The sequence below is a fragment of the Mirounga leonina genome, unplaced genomic scaffold (assembly GCF_011800145.1).
Source record: "Mirounga leonina isolate KUSES-001 unplaced genomic scaffold, KU_Mleo_1.0 Mir_106, whole genome shotgun sequence".
NCBI lineage: Eukaryota > Metazoa > Chordata > Mammalia > Carnivora > Phocidae > Mirounga > Mirounga leonina.
Window position 1 is genome coordinate 3495266 of NW_023270232.1, and position 20069 is coordinate 3515334.

At 37.7% G+C, this 20069-nt stretch overlaps 1 protein-coding gene across 1 annotated transcript in view; it reads right to left on the bottom strand.

Moving 5' to 3' along the window:
• Positions 1-20069, bottom strand: part of LOC118017833 (catenin alpha-3-like) — a 1833615-nt gene that overhangs the window by 1800691 nt on the left and 12855 nt on the right. The window lies entirely within an intron of this gene.

Genomic DNA, 20069 nt, shown 5'->3' on the forward strand with positions numbered 1-20069 from the left:
CTGGGATCATGACCTGAGCCGAAGGCAGACGCTTAACGACTGAGCCACCTAGGTGCCCCAAGAGCAGGTATCTTAACTAACTGCAGCTAGTCAGCTGGATAAGCAGAACCTTTACTATATGGCCCCTGGATATGAATGATCCTTGTTTGGGTGTGCTACTCCTTTCAATAACAAACATAAGAGTTCAGTGTTTTATGATTAGAATTCATGTTATCAAATATATTAACACTTACCATGTGCAAACCAGGAATTTTTGTATCAGAAATTATGAAAGAGCAGCTAATCATTAGAGATTTTAAGGTACTTATTAAAGGACCTAACTAGTACCATGGACTCAAAAATAAGGAAAATCTCAGTAGCTTAAAAACTAGACCATGCATGACTCACATACCCTTTCTAATTCTGATTGCTAACTGTGAATTTAAGTAAGTTAAAACTTCTGGGGCACCTGGGTGGCTCAGTCGGTGAAGCATCCAACTTTGGTTTCAGCTTAAGTCATGATCTCAGGATTGTGAGATCGAGCACAGAGTCGGGCTCTGTGCTCAGTGCACAGTCTGCTTGAGATTCTCTGCCTCTGCCCCTGACTCCCGACCCACCGCTCATGCACGCCATGCACACTCTCTCTAAAATAAGTAAAGTATTTTTTAAATAAGCTAAAACTTCTATTAACAATACTAATTGTTTCCTCTTGTTCATACACAAAATAATACTTTATCTTGGAAACTAGGACAAACATTAAAAACCAAATTTTTTAAATTCAGTACCGGGGTTTACAACTAGCAGAATTTCACATGATCTCAGACTATTCACTAGTTTGGGAAATGTTCAGAGAAAAAGAGTGACAAGGAAGGTGAGTAATAGATAAAAGAGGTAGTGGGAGAATTCTTTTCTAGTAAAACTAGACTAGTTCTAGTTTTTGTTCCTCTTTTTCTAAAGAAGATAAGGCAAAGTATGAATCACGTCATATAGTTTTTGCTATCCTCCTTGCTCTCTGAATTTTTACAGATATCTAAAGGCAATCAAATACACAAATAATTCACAGATGCCAACCTCAAAGGAGGAAATAACATAAGGATGATATCCGAAAAGAAACTGTCAAGGAGTAAGAGGTTTAATTAGAGACATAGCTTTGAGACTATATAGATATTTTGTCTTTATTCCTTTACCAAATTGAAAGAAACCACAGCAAAGACCTATAACTAAGTAGTAGAAGCACTAAAACTTCTAGAAACATTCTCTCAAAGAAATAAAAAATAATGAATGCCTAAATTTCATCAAAGTTGTTTTATATCATCCTTTATCCCTTATAAAACACCTATAAAGACTTTTTAAAGGACTTCATGGTTTCATATATTAAGTTTATATTTTCCCATTCCTAATATTAAATATTCATTAAATGAATTAACATACTTGCTCATGTCTTTTCAAGGTTTATGAACTTTATTAAAATCCTTTCTATGGGTTTCTTAGGACACAAAACACTATATAACCCGAAGTTTTACTTGAGCAAGAAGAAAAAGAAGGAAGAGAGAGCTGCCTGGCTGGCTCAGTCAGAAGAGCATGTGACTCTTGATCTCAGGGTCATGAGTTTGAGTCTCACGTTGCGTACAGAGATTACTTAAATAAAACTTTAAAGAAAAGAAGGGAGAGAAACAATTACATTTGCCCCCAAAATTCTTAAACAACAAATTCCACAAGACCCATGATCTAAAATAGTAGCTACAGGGGTGCCTGGGTGGCTCAGTCGGTTAAGCGTCTGCCTTCAGCTCAGGTCATGATCCCAGGGTCCTGGGATCGAGCCCCGCATCGGGCTCCCTGCTCGGCGGGAAGCCTGCGTCTCCCTCTCCCACTCCCCCTGCTTGTGCCTCCTCTCTCGCTGTCTCTATCAAATAAATAAATAAAATCTTTTAAAATAAATAAATAAATAAATAAATAAATAAATAAATAAATAAATAAAAATAAAATAGTAGCTTCATTGTGAATAAATGCTTTTTAGTCTACCTTTTAAAACATTATAAACCAAGTATCACTGTATCAGATACTTCTGATGCCCTGCCCACACAAGCTCAGACTCATTTGTGATTCCAATGACAGTGGTGGAAGACACTTCCTGGAGGGCCACAACATCCTCACATTGTCAGTGTCACATCTCACATCTTTCACTGGCTGCCCCAGGGCTTCTCCAATGCCACAGAAGATACAGGGAGCCCACTCAGTATGCACATAACTCTCATCCCTAGTCCCTGGTGTTACTACCCAAATGAACTACCTAGACACAAGTCCCAGTCTTTTTTCTTTTGGGGAAAATCCAAGCCAAGACCATTTATAGCAGAAGTGGGCCTGGAAAGCAGGATGGTACTCTTGAACAGGATCATTCACAGTCCAGATGGAAATGAGAGCCCTTTGCTGGTGATAAGCCCTAGCATATGACATCTCACTAGTGTGGATTAAGACATAGTACAAGTGAAAAGAGCTGACTGTGAGCATCCATTCCCAATTCTGCATTCAGTGACTTCGCGCAGGTAATTTGAGAACAGCCAGAGTTATCAGTATTTACACTACAAAAACTGGCAAAAACTACAAATCAAGGCTTCCCCATCACCTAGCACTCTTCTGAAAGGCCTCGATGGTTGGGAAGGCACTAGGAGACTCCTTATTGTATAGAATTATGGCCAAGACTCCAGTTTTCCGCTTCCTTCTTTCCATACTCCCATTTTTAGGGGTACCTGGCAGTACCTTTTCCAGAATTGATGCCACAAATCACCAAATCCCAAGGCTATTCCTGTCCTATAGCACAAATCAGCTGCTTCCACTATGGTCAGCCCTTATCCAAGTACAGGAAGTATATTTTTAGCAATTAGAAAAATCTTTTAATAGTAAGGCTTGAGAAAGTTTCTAAATACATATTATATTGCAGTCTGCCAGGGCTCAGGTGAAAATTCCATAAACACAAAAAGGTGATACATATTAATCATATTCTATTTTTTATCAAATTGTATCATTTGTACTCCCACTACAATCTATTTTCAACTTTTTACTATCTCAGGGCACATATTATTTGATAAGACAATGGATTTACAGTATGCATGAATCATTTAACTATACACTCACCTAAATAGAAGTACTAATTTATTATATTGCTTTTATATAATAAGATCTGTCTAATATACTCTAAGGACAAGACACTTTTATTTCTCCCAGCGTTATCAGGTCACACATCAGAGTCATTTGACTAAATCCTGAACAGAAAACAGTGATAGTTGATATTCTAACAGAGCCATGATAACCAAGGGGGGAGAAAAGGATGGGGATGGGAAATGGGAAATGAGAGAGGAGAGATGAGAGATGAGAGATGTGGGATGGAGATGGAGATGGGAGATGACAGAGATGATAAAGATGAACTTGATGGAGATGAAGATGGAAATAACAAATATGGAGATGATAGAGATGGAGATGGAGATGGGAGACAGAAGTAATAGAAATGGAGGTGGAGATGAGAGAGAGGAGATGAGAGAGATGGCAATGATGGAGATGGAAATGATGGGATGGAGATGATAGAGATGAAGACAAAGATGGAGATGATAGTGATGGAGATGGAAATGAGAGAGATGAAAATGAGAGAGATGGAGATGGGAGATGGAGATGATGGAGATGGAGATGAGAGAGAGATAAGGAGATGCTAGAGAAGGCAACGAGAGGAGCTTGCTCCAAAACCAATGTTAGAAATTGGTTCTAGGAAATGCAAAAGGCTCAAGAACCCTGCCCCACGCCACTCCTAATTCCCAAAAATCTTAAAATGTTTAGGTTTTATTGTAGATACATAAGGTGCACCTTACTCAACAGTGAGTAGAATTATTCTTGGAAGCTCTAAAGCAAGCAGAATTACTCTAAGAAACTCTCTAAAACTCCCAATTCGTTTTTGACTTCAGGAAGAGAGTCATGTTTATTCCCTCTCCCCACCTACCCAATCAGTCACCAAATACTAATGATTCTAAATTCTCTCTCTCCCCATTCCCATTGTCCCAAATCAGAACCTTAACAATGGTCATCTGAACTACTGCAATAGCTTTACAAGTGGTTTCTCAAGTGTTAGTCTTCTCAGTATCACTACCTCCACCACACCATAACTTCACCAATCCATTCTCCACATTTACTATCAAAGAGTTCTTTCTAAAATACAGTCTGGAGGTGACTGGGTGGCTTGGTCAGTTAAGTGTCTGACTCTTGGATTTCAGCTCAGGTCTTTTTTTTTTTTTAAGATTTTATTTGACAGAGACACAGCGAGAGAGGGAACACAAGCAGGAGGAGTGGGAGAGGGAGAAGCAGGCTTCCCGCGGAGCAGCAAGCCCTGTGTGGGGCTCGATCCCAGGACCCTGGGATCATGACCAGAGCCAAAGGCAAACGCTTAGCAACTGAGCCACCCAGGCACCCCTTCAGCTCAGGTCTTGATCTCAGGGTTGTGAGTTCAAGCCCTGCATTAGGCTCCATGCTGGGCATGGGGCCTACTTTAAAAAATAAATAAAATAAAATAAAACACAGTCTGATTTCTTCACTACCCTGCATACAAAGTCTTCAGGGGGCTCGCAGAATAAACTATAAACTCTTTAATTTGGAATTCAAATCTTTTACCAGTCTGGGTTTTCCCTATTTTTCCAAATACCAATCTCCAATTTAAAGCATACAAATATACTAAGGACAAGAGATTTTATTTATCTGAGCAGTTATCTTCCAGGGGTAAAAGCATAAAGACAGAGTATTTGCCAGTTTCTACAGAAATCATGGTCTTTTTTTCCCCCAATGAGCTTCCCCTAAAACATCCTTCAACCAATCCATAAGACTGTCCATTTTCCCACATCCTAGCCAACCCCCTGCATTATCAAACTTTTTATTTCTGGGAACGCCTGGGTGGTTCAGTCGGTTAAGCATCTGCCTTCAGCTCAGGTCATGATCCCCGAGCCCCGGCATTGGGCTCCCTGATCAATGGGAAACCTGCTTCTCCCTCTCCCTCTGCCTGCCACTCTCCCTGCTTGTTCTCATCTCTGACAAATAAATAAAATCTTAAAAAAAAAAAACTTATTTCTGCCAATCTGATTGATGAAAAGTGGGCTCTTTAAAAAAAATTGTATCTCTTTAATTATGAGTAATTTTAGGATTGTTTCATTTGTATGCAAGCTATCTGTATATCATTTCCCATACATAGTTTGTTGTTCTCTGTTATTTTTCTACTAGCTGCTTTCATATTTAACTGTAAGCCCTATATATATGAAGGAAATTCATTCATCTTATACAGATGTTGTCAATCTTTTCCTGTTAATCTATCACTTAGGGTGTTTCTTACAAGGCAGAAATTTACAATTTCCATGCAATCCAACATACAAATCCTATCCCTATTCGATCTGGGTTTTGTATCTTACTTGAATAACATTCCCAACTCCAAGATGATGAAGATGATAATGATGACAGTGTGAACTATCTAATCATCTAGTACTTCTACTTTTTGAATGTAATTATACCTTCTTCTAGGACTTCTGGTTTGGGATGTTTAAATTTTATCCATCTGTAAATCTTGATTCTTACGAAAGAAATGAGGCAGAACCCAATTCTTCTTCCTCCAAATGTACAGCTAAGTGTCCCAACATTATTTTCTGAACAATTCTTCTTTTCCTAATTTTAAAGATTTTTTTTTTTTTTTGTCAGAGAGAGCGAGCACAAGCAGGGGGAGCGGCAGGCAGAGGGAGAAGCAGCCTTCTCGCCGAGCAAGGAGCCCGATGTAGGACTCAATCCCAGGAACCTGAGATCATGACCCAAGCCGAAGGCAGACACTCAACCAACTGAACCACCCAAGCATCCCTTCTTTTCCTAATTTTAAATGAATTGTATTGTACACTTATTTCAAATACATATAGAAAGAGAGATCTATTTAGGGGGTTTCTATTCTATTGACTCATAAGACAATACTAAACTTTCTCAAATACAAATCAATAGCTCTATAAAGGCTGTTTTCATACCTCCCCATTTGAATATCTGTCAGGGCTGGTCACTCATTATTACTTTTCTTTTCACAATTTTGTCATCTTTTCACACATATTTATTTTCCATATGAACTTTAGAATTAGCTTATCCAGCTCCCAAAAATCCTATTAATACTTCAAGATTGCACAAAATATATGGAACAGTTTAGGAAAACTTGATCTTCACAAAAACAAGGACTATCTTTATATATTTAAGGTGCCTTTCATTCACGTTAGTACAGCTTTAAAGTTTTCTTCCTTAGTGTGTTCTACATTTCTCATTAAATTCATTCCAATTTATTTTCTCTTTTGTTACTATTATAGGTTTGATTTTTAACTTTCTTTCTTTTACTCTCAGGTAAAAGAAGATTGAGCAGATCAAATGCTATCAGTTTATGGCAATTATCACTACTGGTCTGTGCACAGCCCCTCTCTGGTTTTTTTCTTTTTTTCTTTTCTTTTTTTCTTTAAAGATTTTATTTATTTGTCAGAGAAAGAAAAAGAGCACAAGCAGGGGGAGCAGCAGGCAGCAGGAGAAGCAGGCTCCCTACCAAGCAAGGAGCCCAACGCGGGCTCGATCCCAGGACCCTGGGATCATGACCTGAGCTGAAGGTGGACGCTTAGCCGACTGAATCACTCAGGCATCCCTTTTTTTCTTTTTTAAGATTTTATTTGTTTTAGAGAGAGAGAGGGCAGGTGAGCGGGAACAGGGACAGAGGGAGAGAATCTCAAGCAGACCACGCTAAGCATGGAGCCCGATGCAGGCTCAATCTCATGACCCTGAGATCATGACCTGAGCCAAAATCAACAGTCGGATGCTTAAACAACTGAGCCACCCAGACGTCCCTCTTGTTACTTTCTTTTATACCTTGAGACCCTTCTAACATGCCCAAAGTATCTTTGTGTTTGAATTTGTTCTGGAAAAAATGTGTATTGTTTTGTATCAATATATTTTAATTCACATAAATGGTATTGGTGTCATATATCTCATTGTTTCATGAGATATATGGTTCTTAACACCATGATTTTTTTTTTATCCCCATACATTACATCATTAGTTCTAGATGAAGTGTTCCATGATTCATTGTTTGTGCATAACACCCAGTGCTCCATGCAGAATGTGCCCTCCTCAACACCCACCACCAGGCTAACCCTTCCTCCCACCCCCCTCCCCTCTAGAACCCTCAGTTTGTTTTTCAGAGTCCATCGTCTCTCATGGTTCGTCCACCCCTCCAATTTCCCCCGCTTCATTCTTCCCCTCCCGCTACCTTCTTCTTCTTTTTTTTTTTCTTAACATATATTGCATTATTTGTTTCAGAGGTACAGATCTGAGATTCAACAGTCTTGCACAGTTCACAGCGCTTACCAGAGCACATACCCTCCCCAGTGTCTATCACCCAGTCACCCCATCCCTCCCACCCCACCCCCCACTCCAACAACACTCAGTTTGTTTCCTGCGATTAAGAATTCCTCATATCAGTGAGATCATATGATACATGTCTTTCTCTGTTTGATTTATTTCACTCAACATAATCCCCTCCAGTTCCATCCACGTTGTTGCAAATGGCAAGATCTCATTCCTTTTGATGGCTGCATAATATTCCATTGTATATATATATCACATCTTCTTTATCCATTCATCTGTCGATGGACATCTTGGCTCTTTCCACAGTTTGGCTATTGTGGACATTGCTGCTATAAACATCGGGGTGCACGTACCCCTTCGGATCCCTACTTTAGCACCATGATTTTATAATTCATTTGTGTATCTATGTTTTTCACTTCTAATTATTGTATAGATCTTCATATTGTGCATCAACCATATTTAAACTGTCTACTTTCACCATAATAGACACCCAACTTGCCTTCAACTCCTCTACCATAAGAAACATTGCAACAAATACTACTGTGGTAATAGTTAGGAGAATGTTATGTACTATAACAAACAAACCAAAATTTCAGTGCTTAACAAAGTAGGTTTATTTCTGCTCATATAGCAGTCCAATATAGGTGTTTCTGGGAGGTGAACCTCTTTCCTTCATGTCGTGGTACAGACAGATTACATAATTTGCTCAGGATCACGCAGTAAATAGTATAGCCAAAATTCAAATCTAAGTTGTCTTATTCCAGAATCTGTGCTTTTAATCACCCTGCTATGTATGTCTCTTCATGGACATGTGTGAGAATTTGCAGTGTTATCTTTATTATATATTAAGATCTCATATTGTGCTGGATATTAAACTATTGTCCCTTGGGTCCAAATGTACAGCTCCTATACTTTGCTTTGTGATACTGGAGCTGGAACTCAGCAAATTCTCCTTATTCTCCTTTGCCAGCTGGCTTACTGTTAGGTTCTTCCAAGGACACTGGAAGGCAAGAGAGTAAACAGAATTCCCTTCTTCCTATTCCCTTGCTATTCACACACACACACAGCCCAGTCCAGCAATGGTTCTTCATCCCATCAGCAATGGCTCTTCCAGGGTCAGCTCCTTTATACTCCCAGAGGTTACCTCTCTGTAACCCCATCCTGGCAGTATTCTCTCTTTAGATGACTGAGTCCCAGCTCCACCAGGATCTGCTCCATGCTTGAGAATTCTAAGAACTCCAACCTCCTCCCTTTGTTCTCCTCAAGGGTGTTTCCTCTGATTTCCTATGGTTTTTAGCCCTCCAACACAATATAGCCATTTCCCAAGAGTGAATTATTTTTATTGAACCTCCTAGTATGGCTTCTGATTTCTTGACTAGACTCTGATGTACGTATGAAGTCGATTCTTGTTAATTATGCAATAAAGTCACCACAAACACTGAATTAGCAATACTGAACCATTGATCCTAGGAGGAATATAGTTCCTGTGACTCTGTGGTCACAATATTTCCAGTACAATCAATGCTTATACCTTATGTGTGTCTCTGTTTAAAGATACCTTATTTATGTACCTCTGAAACAAATAATACATTATATGTTAAAAATAAAAAAGAAGATAGTAGGAAGGGAAAAATGAAGGGGGGGAATTGGAGGGGGAGACGAACCATCAGAGACAATGGACTCTGAGAAACAAACTGAGGGTTCTAGAGGGGAGGGGGATGGGGGATGGGTTAGCCTGGTGATGGGTATTAAAGAGGGCACGTTCTGCATGGAGTACTGGGTGTTATGCACAAACAATGAATCATGGAACACTACATCAAAAACTGATGATGTAATGTATGGTGATTAACATAACATTATAAAAAAATAAAATAAATATTAAAGATACCTTATTTAATATATATCATTAATTATGAACACTGAACTCTCAGTTAACAGCACTATATAATTCATGTCTGAATGAAATTATCTGACACAAATATTTTTTTCCATAAAGCACATCACAGCCTCCTTGTGCTTAAGAACACTTAGACAGCACTTCAACACTATGCATTGGGGCCATTTTAAACAGTGAGGTCACCATCAAAACACAAAAAATTCCAGGAAACTTGGCTCTAACTAGACTACAAAAAGTACACATTTATAGTATGAGCACTGAAACAAGAAGAACATCGCCTTGTTCAGCTGGGAACATGCTCCCGCTCATCAGGCAACTCAAATACTTCTCAATTCTGTACACGTTGGTGAACTACTGCAGCAGCACTGTGAATATCGATTTAGCTTTAGAAACAAGTTTAGCAAGTAGATGAATTCGCAAATACAGAATCTGTGAACAGTGAGAATCAGCTAACATACATGGCCTGTCTCCAAAAACTCTAAGCTGTTTCACTGGTCAACGTGTAACATTAAGGCTTTTTAATATGTCTAATATTTTGCTTGATAAATCTCTACCCTTTGCTTTTTTTTTTTTTTAAGGCTGATTTAGTTAACAAAGTTTATCAAATTCCTCAAAAATACAACTATAATTTCAATTGGAATTGCAATTAATTTGTACATTCATTAAGGAAGAATTGACATATTTTATTAAGTTGTTCTATCCAATATGGGATATCCCTCCATTTGTTCAGCTAATTTTTTCTTAGCATTTCAAAGTTTTTGCCATTTAGATTTTGTATATTCTAGATACTTTAGAGATATTTTTATATTGTGAATAAATTTTCTAATTACATTTTCTAGTTGGCTATGACAAGTGTAAAGAAATACTATTCATTTTTGTAAGTTGATCTCATACCTGGCAATCTTGCAGAATTCTCCTTCCCTTTATGTTTCTCAGTTGATAGGTCATCTGCAAATGACAACAGTGCCCCTCCCTTTCTCTCAGACATACTGGCCTGGACCACCCTGCTAAACTTGTTTCCTTTCTTCAAAGCCAGATCAAACATTACCTTCTTTGACAAGTCTTATCTAACTGCTTGGCCTTACACACAATTATCAACCAGCCCTCCTTGCTTTCCACCCAAGTTGAATGCCAAGTTAAATGTGCCACCCACATGCTTCTACAGCACTTTCTACATACCTCTATTATACTACTCAGCACACTGCACTGAAGTTACTTGTTTACATACGACCATATCCTATTCATGCTTACACACCTAGCACCAAACATGGTACCTAGCACTAATACTCATGCAACAATCGGTTAAATGAATAAATTGAGTAGCCCAAAATGTTGCACACTTCTCAGCACATGCAGAGAACAAATCAGTATTAATATAATCACTTATATGAGAAACTCATGTTAAACAGGTTTCTCAAAGTCAATACATATATGCACAAAATCACAAAAATTATGCAAAATGAAAATAAAACCCAATCATGCTTCCTTTTTTCAATTAGTACTTTGAGTTATGATGCTTAAGAACTAAGCAAGTTCAGGGCACCTGGGTGGCTCAGTTGGTTAAGTGTCTGCCTTTGGCTTGGGTCATGATCCCAGAGTCCCAGGATCAATCCCCACATCGGGATCCCTGCTTAACAGGAAGTCTGCTTCTCCCTCTGCCCCTCACCCTGTTTGTGCGCTCTCTCTCTCTCTCTCTCTCAAATAAATAAACAAAATCTTAAAAAAAAAAAAAAAGAACTAAGCAAGTTCATAGATTACAAAGGAAACATTAAATGAGCTTATAATTAATAGTATACTAATATATACTTTTCCCCACAAATTTCTAGGAAATCTGTGATATAAAAACAGTGAAAATACAAGTACTCTACAAAAACAACTTCCTCTGAAAGAATTTTCAATTCTAAAAAAAGAAAAATTAAATATGAATCTGAGATAGCACCTTCTTAAAACATTTTTTCCATAAAAATTTAAAATTTGTCACTTTAACAGTTAAATTTAACTGTGAAATAAACTAAAGCAAATTTTCCATTAACACAAAATTTAAACAATAAAGAATTATTAGTCACAAAAATTAAGGGCTAAAACTAGGAGTCTCAGCAAACTGTACAAAAATGGTTCTAGAGTTAAACAAACACTAATAGTACATGTAACTGTAATACCTAATAGTTACTGAGGATCTATTATGTCAGACACTATGCCAGCCCTTCAGACATAATGCAATGCTCACATCTATAAATTATAAATTGTGTGGAAGGTAATGGTCACATCTATAAATAAGACACTATTAGACTATTAGATGAGAAAACCTAAGCTCAAAGGGATTAATTTGCCAAAGACAAAAAGCTAATACATGGAGATGTGGTTTAACTGACTGTACAGACCCTCTATTAATCACTAAGCTCAAGTAAGAAAGCGCCTCTATCCTGAGATTAAAGGCAAGGAAGCTCATCAGTCCCAAAACACCTTCTTTAATTGCTTATCATGGTCTCCAAATTCCTGCCTTTAAAGGCTTCAAGATAGAACCTATGAAAGACTGAAAATATTTAAAGGAAAAAGTGAGTCAAAAAGGACTAGACCAGAGGGGTGCCTGGGTGGCTTAGTCGGTTAAGCATCCAACTCTTGATTTCGGCTCAGGCCATGATCTCAGGGTTGTGAGATCAAGCCCCACATCAGTTCCTCACTGAGCATGGAGCCTGCTTAAGATTCTCTCTCTCTTTCTTTTCCTCTGCCCCTCTCCTCAACCCGCACTTGCGTGCTTGCTCGCTCTCTCTCTTAAAAAAAAACCAGCAACAACAAAAAAAAGACTAGACCAGAGAATGAGACACTGAGCAGCCAAAGGCCAATAAACTGAGGTGATGAAGGGGCATGAAATGAAAAACACAAAATTCTAATAAATTAACATTTTTAAGCACCCACTACTGCTTGCTTTAGAGTTTTACAAAATTTGTCTATGCCTCTTTGGCAATATGACAGGATATTAGTAAGTATATACAAAGATAACATGGTAGGCAAAAAACTGTTCCCCCATCCTTCTTTTTTTTTTTTTTAAAGATTTTATTTATTTATTTGAGAGAGAGAGAATGAGAGAGAGCACATGAGAGGGGGGAGGGTCGGAGGGAGAAGCAGACTCCCTGCAGAGCAGGGAGCCCGATGCGGGACTCGATCCAGGGACTCCAGGATCATGACCTGAGCCGAAGGCAGTCGCTTAACCAACTGAGCCACCCAGGCGCCCCCCCATCCTTCCTTCTTAAAAGAGAAATTTTCATGGTATACGTGTGGAAAATAAGAAGATGAAATTATGAACTATTAAGCAGTCTTTCAATATTATGTTTACCAAATACGTTTAATGACATGGAAAATGCTTTTTCCATAATGCTGAGTCCAAAAAAGACCAAAGTTTAAAATTGTATAGATGTTTTCTAAAATTTGCAGTAGTATGCATAGAAAAAAAAAAAACTTGAAAGAAATATTGAGGGATGCCTGGGTAGCTCAGTCGTTAAGGTCTGCCTTCAGCTCAAGTCATGATCCCAGTGTCCTGGGATCAAGTCCTACATTGGACTCCTTGCTCAGTAGGGAACCTGCTTCTCCCTCTACCTGCTGCTCCCCAGGGTCTCCCTCTGCCCACTGCTGGCCCCGCTTGTGCTCACTCACACTCTCTCTCTGACAAGGAGATAAATAAAATCTTTAAAAAGAGAGAGAGAGAAAAAGAAATATTGAGAGAAGGTAATTTTTTAGGGGGGTGCAGAGGGAAAGGGAGAGGGAGAGAAAGAATCTTAAGCAGGCTCCATGCCCAGCACAGAATGCAACACAGGTTTCGACTTCACAACCTTGAGATCATGACCTGAGCCGAAATCAAGAGTCTGAGGCTTAACTGACTGCCCCAAAAGAAGATAATTTTTAAATATATATATATATAATATATATATATTCATATACATACACACTTTCATTTCTAACTTTACATCAGGATTTGCCTGATACAAAATGCAATTTTGGCAAAAACACTAGAGGACACCCTATCAGTCCTAATATAGTGGTTTCCAAACTAAAATTGGGTCCTGCATCAGAACCACTTGGAGGGCTGCTGGACCTCACTCCTAGAGTTTCTAAATCAATACATAGATACTGCATTTTTTTTTTAAAGATTTATTTACTTATTTGAAAGAGAGAGAGAGAGTGAACAAGCATGGCGGGGGGGAGTAGGAGTGAGAGACGGAGAGAGAAACCCAAGCAGACTCCACGCTCAGCTTAGAGCCAACTCGGGGCTCAATCTCATGACCCTGAGATCATGACTTGAGCCGAAACCAAGAGTCCAACTCTCAACCAACTGTGCTACCCAGGTGCCCCAGACCCTGCATTCCTAACAAGCTCCCAGGTGATGCCGATGCTGCTGGTCTGGGAGCCGCACTTTGAGAATCACTGATCTAAATAATTACATCTAATTATCATATATGGATGTATTTATATACATACATTAAATTAACATGTAATTTGATTTTTATCATTTTATTTATATTATTTTCTATTTCATTTACACTCTGTAATTATTAATAATGACAGCTGTGTGATAATTTATAACACTCCATAGTTACTTAGATTTGTTAGATCTACCTGTTATGTGGTATTTTATTCCACACTAAAACAAAACAAACAAAAAAGATAGGCCATCTGTATATTTGACTGACAGAATGAGACAACGAATCTGGCTTAACTACTATCCATGATTAACCTGGCAAGAGTCTGCTTTCCAGAGAGAATGTTTCTTCCTTTGAAGTTTCCTTACTAATCTCTAAATTTCACAAAATAAACAAAGAGTTTTTTATAAGAAAAGCAGGAATGTGAAGGGAATCTAATTTTTTTAAAATAGAGTTTTAGGGGGAAATGAAAAGATAAAAGTAGTCTCTGGCACTTTTCCTACTCCTTTTTCTCACTGCCTCTCTAAAGATACCAGAAATTATTCTCCATGAAACCCCACCCACTTTAAGTTCTATTCAAAAGAGAATCTCCATCACAGAATGACAAGATAATCATCCTACAGGGGCGCCTGGGTGGCTCAGTCATTAAGTGTCTGCAGTCCCAGGGTCCTGGGTTCGAGCCCCTCATCGGGCTCCCTGCTTGGCGGGAAGCTTGTTTCTCCCTCTCCTACTCCCCCCACTTGTGTTCCCTCTCTCACTATGTCTCTGTCAAATAAATAAATAAAATCTTAAAAAAAAAAAAAAAAAGATCATCAGCATGTGACAAATGGCAGCACAATGTGCTGGTGGGGGAAAAAAACAGAAACATTTATAGATCTATTAACTTATTTGTTAAACGAACCATTTCTTGATGAGATGTGCTTATTCTCTAGCCTGCATTTTCCAAGTTCTGTGGCAGTACATTTCTAAATATTCTAAAACAAAACAAAAACAATAAAGACAATCTAAATTTTTGAATACTGTGTCTGTTCTAATTTAATTTCTACACTGTAATTCAAAAAACATGATAGGTAGGAAACACATTAATATCCTTTTGTGATTTTCTGGTAAGAAAACTATAAACTGTGTACAATGTAATTTTGAAGGAACTTAATGCTCAGAATATAATAATCTGGCTTATTTCCTAAGTGACTACTGATATATTAAGACCAACTATGAAAGCCACGGTACAAGTTTATGTTCTAAGAAAAGAATCAGTATCCAGATTTGGCAATCCTTTTGGGGTGATGAAATGTTTTGGGGCTACACAGAGGCAGGGTTGCACAACACTGTAAATATACTAAATGCTACTGAAGTATTCACTTTACAATGGCAGACGCTTAACAACTGAGCCACCCAGGTGCCCCAAGATGTCAACATTCTTTTAAAATATTCCCAAGAAAAGGGCCAATGAGGGCGTAACTTTGTATTTATTTTGAAAGATGCACATTCTTTTAAAATATTCCCAAGAAAAGGCCAATGAGGGCGTAACTTTGTATTTATTTTGAAAGATGCACATTCTTTTAAAATATTCCCAAGAAAAGGCCAATGAGGGCGTAACTTTGTATTTATTTTGAAAGATGCAAGACATTTGAATTGATATAGTTAAAAGTAACCTGCTTACCTCTCAGCTTTTTAGCCCTATATGTGTAAAGTTTTACTCAGAATTTTCTGAGATTTTTTTTTCCCCTGGAATTATGAGTAACATGTAAAGGGTGAATTGTGTAAAACTGTTGAATCACAGACCTGTACCTCTGAAACAAATAATACATTATATGTTAAAAAAAGAAGAAGAAGAAGATAGGAGGAGGGGAAGAATGAAGGGGGGGAAATCGGAGGGGGAGACAAACCATGACAGACTACGGACTCCAAGAAACAAACTGAGGGTTCTAGAGGGGAGGGGGGTGGGGAATGGGTTAGCCTGGTGATGGGTATTTAAAAAAAAAAAGAGAAGGGAGAGTAAATGAAGAACCAAGTGGGTGGAGGACACCGATCAAATTAAATGCTTTTGGGAGATTATCATTCAAAGTTATTTGCGCGTTGGGTTTATACATAAGAAGTCCCAACATTTTAAGTTTTTTTCTCTTGTAAAATGTCAGGAGCAAGAATCTTAAAAGGAGGGGCGCCTGGGTGGCTCAGTCATTAAGTGTCTGCCTTCGGCTCAGGTCACGATCTCAGGGTCTTGGGATCGAGCCCCGCATCGGACTCCCTGCTCCGCGGGAAGCCTGCTTCTCCCTCTCCCACTCCCCCTGCTTGTGTTCCCTCTCTCACTGTGTCTCTCTCTGTCAAATAAATAAATAAAATCTTTAAAAAATAAAAATTAAAGGGGTGCCTGGAGGCTCAGTCGTTAAGCGTCTGCCTTTGGCTCAGGTCATGATCCCAGGGTCCTGGGATCGAGCCCCGCATCGGGCTCCCTGCCTGGTGGGCAGCCTGCTTCTCCCTCTCCCACTCCCCCTGCTTGCGTTCCCTCTATCACTATGTCTCTCTCTGTCAAATATATAAATAAAATATTTTTAAAAAATAAATTAAAATTAAAATTAAAAAATAAAAAATAATAAATAAAATTAAAATCAAACAAAAGTACTAGGCTATATAAAACAACTATCTAAATGTGCTTAAATTAAAACATGCTTATGAGTAAATGCATATTTAGTCATTTAAGTTAAAATCTTGTTTGACTATCTAAATGGGATGTGGTCTTAGGAAAAAAGTGTCATAAAAATCACAAAAATCATAATCCTTACAACCATTGTTGACTTAATCTTCTTGATCAGTAAAAACCTCATGTTACTAATTTCACCCAAACTGAGAAGTCCTTTTTGCATATTGTAAGCACTTCTTATTGACATAAATTTCTGATTAAAAATGCAATTTTAGGATTAAAAAATGCAACTCTTCATTTCAAAGCTCATCTGTAATAGAATTGCCCTAAATCTTACTATATATTTACTTGAATGAGCCAACAACACAAAAATGGGCAGTTTTGTAATCAAGATAGAGTATAAAATTAGATAAAATGTCTTTGAACATACTATCTCTCTAACATATTATTTTCTCATTATTTTTTCATTTGTCCATATAACTCTATAAGACCTGAGTATTAAAACTATGCAACATAACTTATCAAGAAAATACTTAAAATTAGGTTAAAGATGACAAATTGAGCACAGCTTTATCTTCTTTTCCTCTCAAGACCCCATTAAAATTGTAGAATTGAGCAAACAAGATTAGCTTCTAAATGATCACAGAGGAAACACACCAAACCTGGAACAGTGTTTATGGGGGAAATGCTCAGAGATAGTAACAGTAATAGGTTCACAGTCCCCAGCTGGCTATTACATAACTAAAAATGTAATCCATTCGCTATATAGTATATGTACTTCTTCAAGAAGAAAATATTAAATAATGCAGAAAGAAATGTAATGAGTTACCCATGTACCTATATTACATGTGTTTATTTAAATTTTTAATTAAAAAATAGTAAAGTTCAGTTTTAGAAAAGCTGAGATTAAAAAATAAAGTGGCCTACATAAATTTTCTTTGAAAAATTGCTACTATAATTCCAATTCATAAGATTTGATTTTTCCCAAAAGGGTATGAGGTCAAATCACGATAAATCTATTTAAATGTATCAAATCTATTTGAATGTGGCATTTCAAATATAATACATCTATAATAGAATTCTGGATTCCTCAATATTCACCCTCCATTCCTAGATCTCCTATCCTCCTATTCCTAGATCATACCCATAGCCACCTCGGTGTCTTTATTCAATCAAAGAGGCTGTTCTCCACTCAGAGAGGAGCCACGAGGAGGACTTCTCGTGGTATGCATTTCTTTCTATTGCTCAAAACAATTCGATTCTGGCCCCAAATGTGTACTTGCCACTCAGCAAAATAAGAACTGGACTCACTTTCCTTGGGACGTACATCATTAGACACACCTTCCTTAGAAAAGAGTTTAACAACATCTTTTGTTATTGGAGCATGCTCCCCACAAATACCCCACTACTACCTCCTCTACCACTCCAAGTGTCTTATTCCTTCCTACCATATTTACTTTTCTTTCTGAGAGGCATTCTGGAAAACAGGACTTTCTCCATCCTACTACACTGCCACTGATGTTTTAGTAACACTTATAAGTAAACATTCTGGGCAGCTCCATGGTGGCCAGAACCTAAATCTGGTTCTGGTCTTTAAGAGATTAAAAATATAAAAGAAGTCACGGCCCAATCCTTCAGGAACTTATAGATTCTCTTTCCATGAAAAGGCTGCACCTGGACCATTCAGAGGGAGACAGATTTTCAGAAAACATTTAACCTCCACCAGAGAATTTATTTTAATGTCTCATAACAACCACACTGAGACTCTTTTTATTATTCCTAGCTTAAATTCTTCCAGGTGCAGGAACTCTTTCAGTTCCTTCTATCCTCTATGTAATACCCACTTACAGACTCAAGACCTTATTAAATAACCCTTTCCCTTTCTCTTTTTTCTGGCCAGCCAATTAAATCAATTAAAATTTCACTTAACCTTTGTTCAAATATTAAATCTACATTTTAATTAATTTAAATTAACTTTCCTATTTTTTTAATATGAAACTAAGAAACACATGAAAATGAAACACCTGACTGTGGACAGTGTGCAGATGGGACTGAAAGATTAACAATCTTATTACACGTTCTAAATCTGGAATTGAGAGTTGAAGAATCTGTTGTTGTTGGGAATTCAAGTCAAATATATAAAAAAATAACTGAGTACTTATCCAAGACAAGATTCCAGTAAGGACAAATACAAAGGAAAAAAAAATGACTCAAAAACTTATCTCCTGCAAAAGTGAACAATCTAGCAGAAGAAAATAATATGAGGGATTTTACCTATTACATTAAAGGATAATTAACATGAGAGTTAAATAATTCATCAAAACAATAAAAATATTATTTCTTGCCTATTGTCAAAGATTTAAAAGAATAAGAGTATGGGCATAAGAAAGTCAAGAGTACAGAGATACAAATACTAAGACACTTTTGGTATAAATGCAAATTGGGAAAACATCTCTCAAGCGCAACTTGGCAACACATACCAAATCTTGAACAGACCAAATCCAGCAAAGAAACTGAATCAGTAATCAAAACACTCCCAACAAACAAAGGCCAGGACCAGATGGCGTCATGGACGAATTCTACCAAACATTTAAGGAAGAGTTAATACCTATTCTTCTCAAGCTACTCTAAAATATAAAAAATGAAGGAAAACTTCCAAATTCATTCTATGAAGCCAGCATTATCCTCATACCAAAACCAGAAAAGACACTACAAAAAAAGAGAACTACAGGCCAATATCTCTGATGAACGTGGATGTAAAAATCCTCAACAAAATATTAGCAAACCAAATTCAACAATACATTGAAAAAATCATTCACTACGATGAAATGGAATTTATTCCTGAGTTACAAAGGTGGTTCAATATTTGCAAATCAATCAACATGATACATCGCATCAATAAAGGAAAGAATAAGAACCGTATGATCATTTCGATAGATGCAGAAAAGCATTTAACAAAGTACAACATCCATTCATGACAAAAACTCTCAACAAGGTATCTTTGGAGGGAACATACCTCAACATAACAAAGGCCATCTATGAAAAACCCACAGCTAACATCATCCTCAATGGGGAAAAACTGAGAGCCTTTCCCCTAAAATCAGGAAAAAAACAAGTATGTCCACTCTCAGCACTTTTATTCAACATAACACTGGAAGTCCTAGCCACAGCAGTCAGACAGAAAAAGAAATAAAAGGCATCCAGATCGGTAAGGAAGAAGCAAAACTTTCACTATTAGCAGATAACATGATGCTATATATAGAAAACCTGAAAGACTCCACCAAAAAACTGCTAGAACTGATAAACAAATTCAGTAAAGTTGCAATATACAAAATAAACATACAGAAATCTGTTGCATTTCTATACACCAATAATGAAGCAGAAAGAAAAATGAAGAAAACAAACCCATTTACAATTGAACCCAAAACCATAAGATACCTAGGAATAAATCTTACCAAAGACCTATACTCTGAAAACTATAAAACACTGATGAGGGGAAGGAGGAAAGATGGCGGAGGAGTAGGGGACCCTATTTCAACTGGTCCCCGGAATTGAGCTGGATATCTACCAGACCACTCTGAGCACCCACGAAACCAGCCTGAGATGTAAGATCTGGATCTCTACAAACAGAATATTGCAGGCAGTTGGTTTTGAGGTACGAAGCGGAGAGCCGTGATTCTGCGGGCAGATATCGGAGGATAAACGGAGGCGGGAGGGTGCCTGGACGTGGGGATCCTAC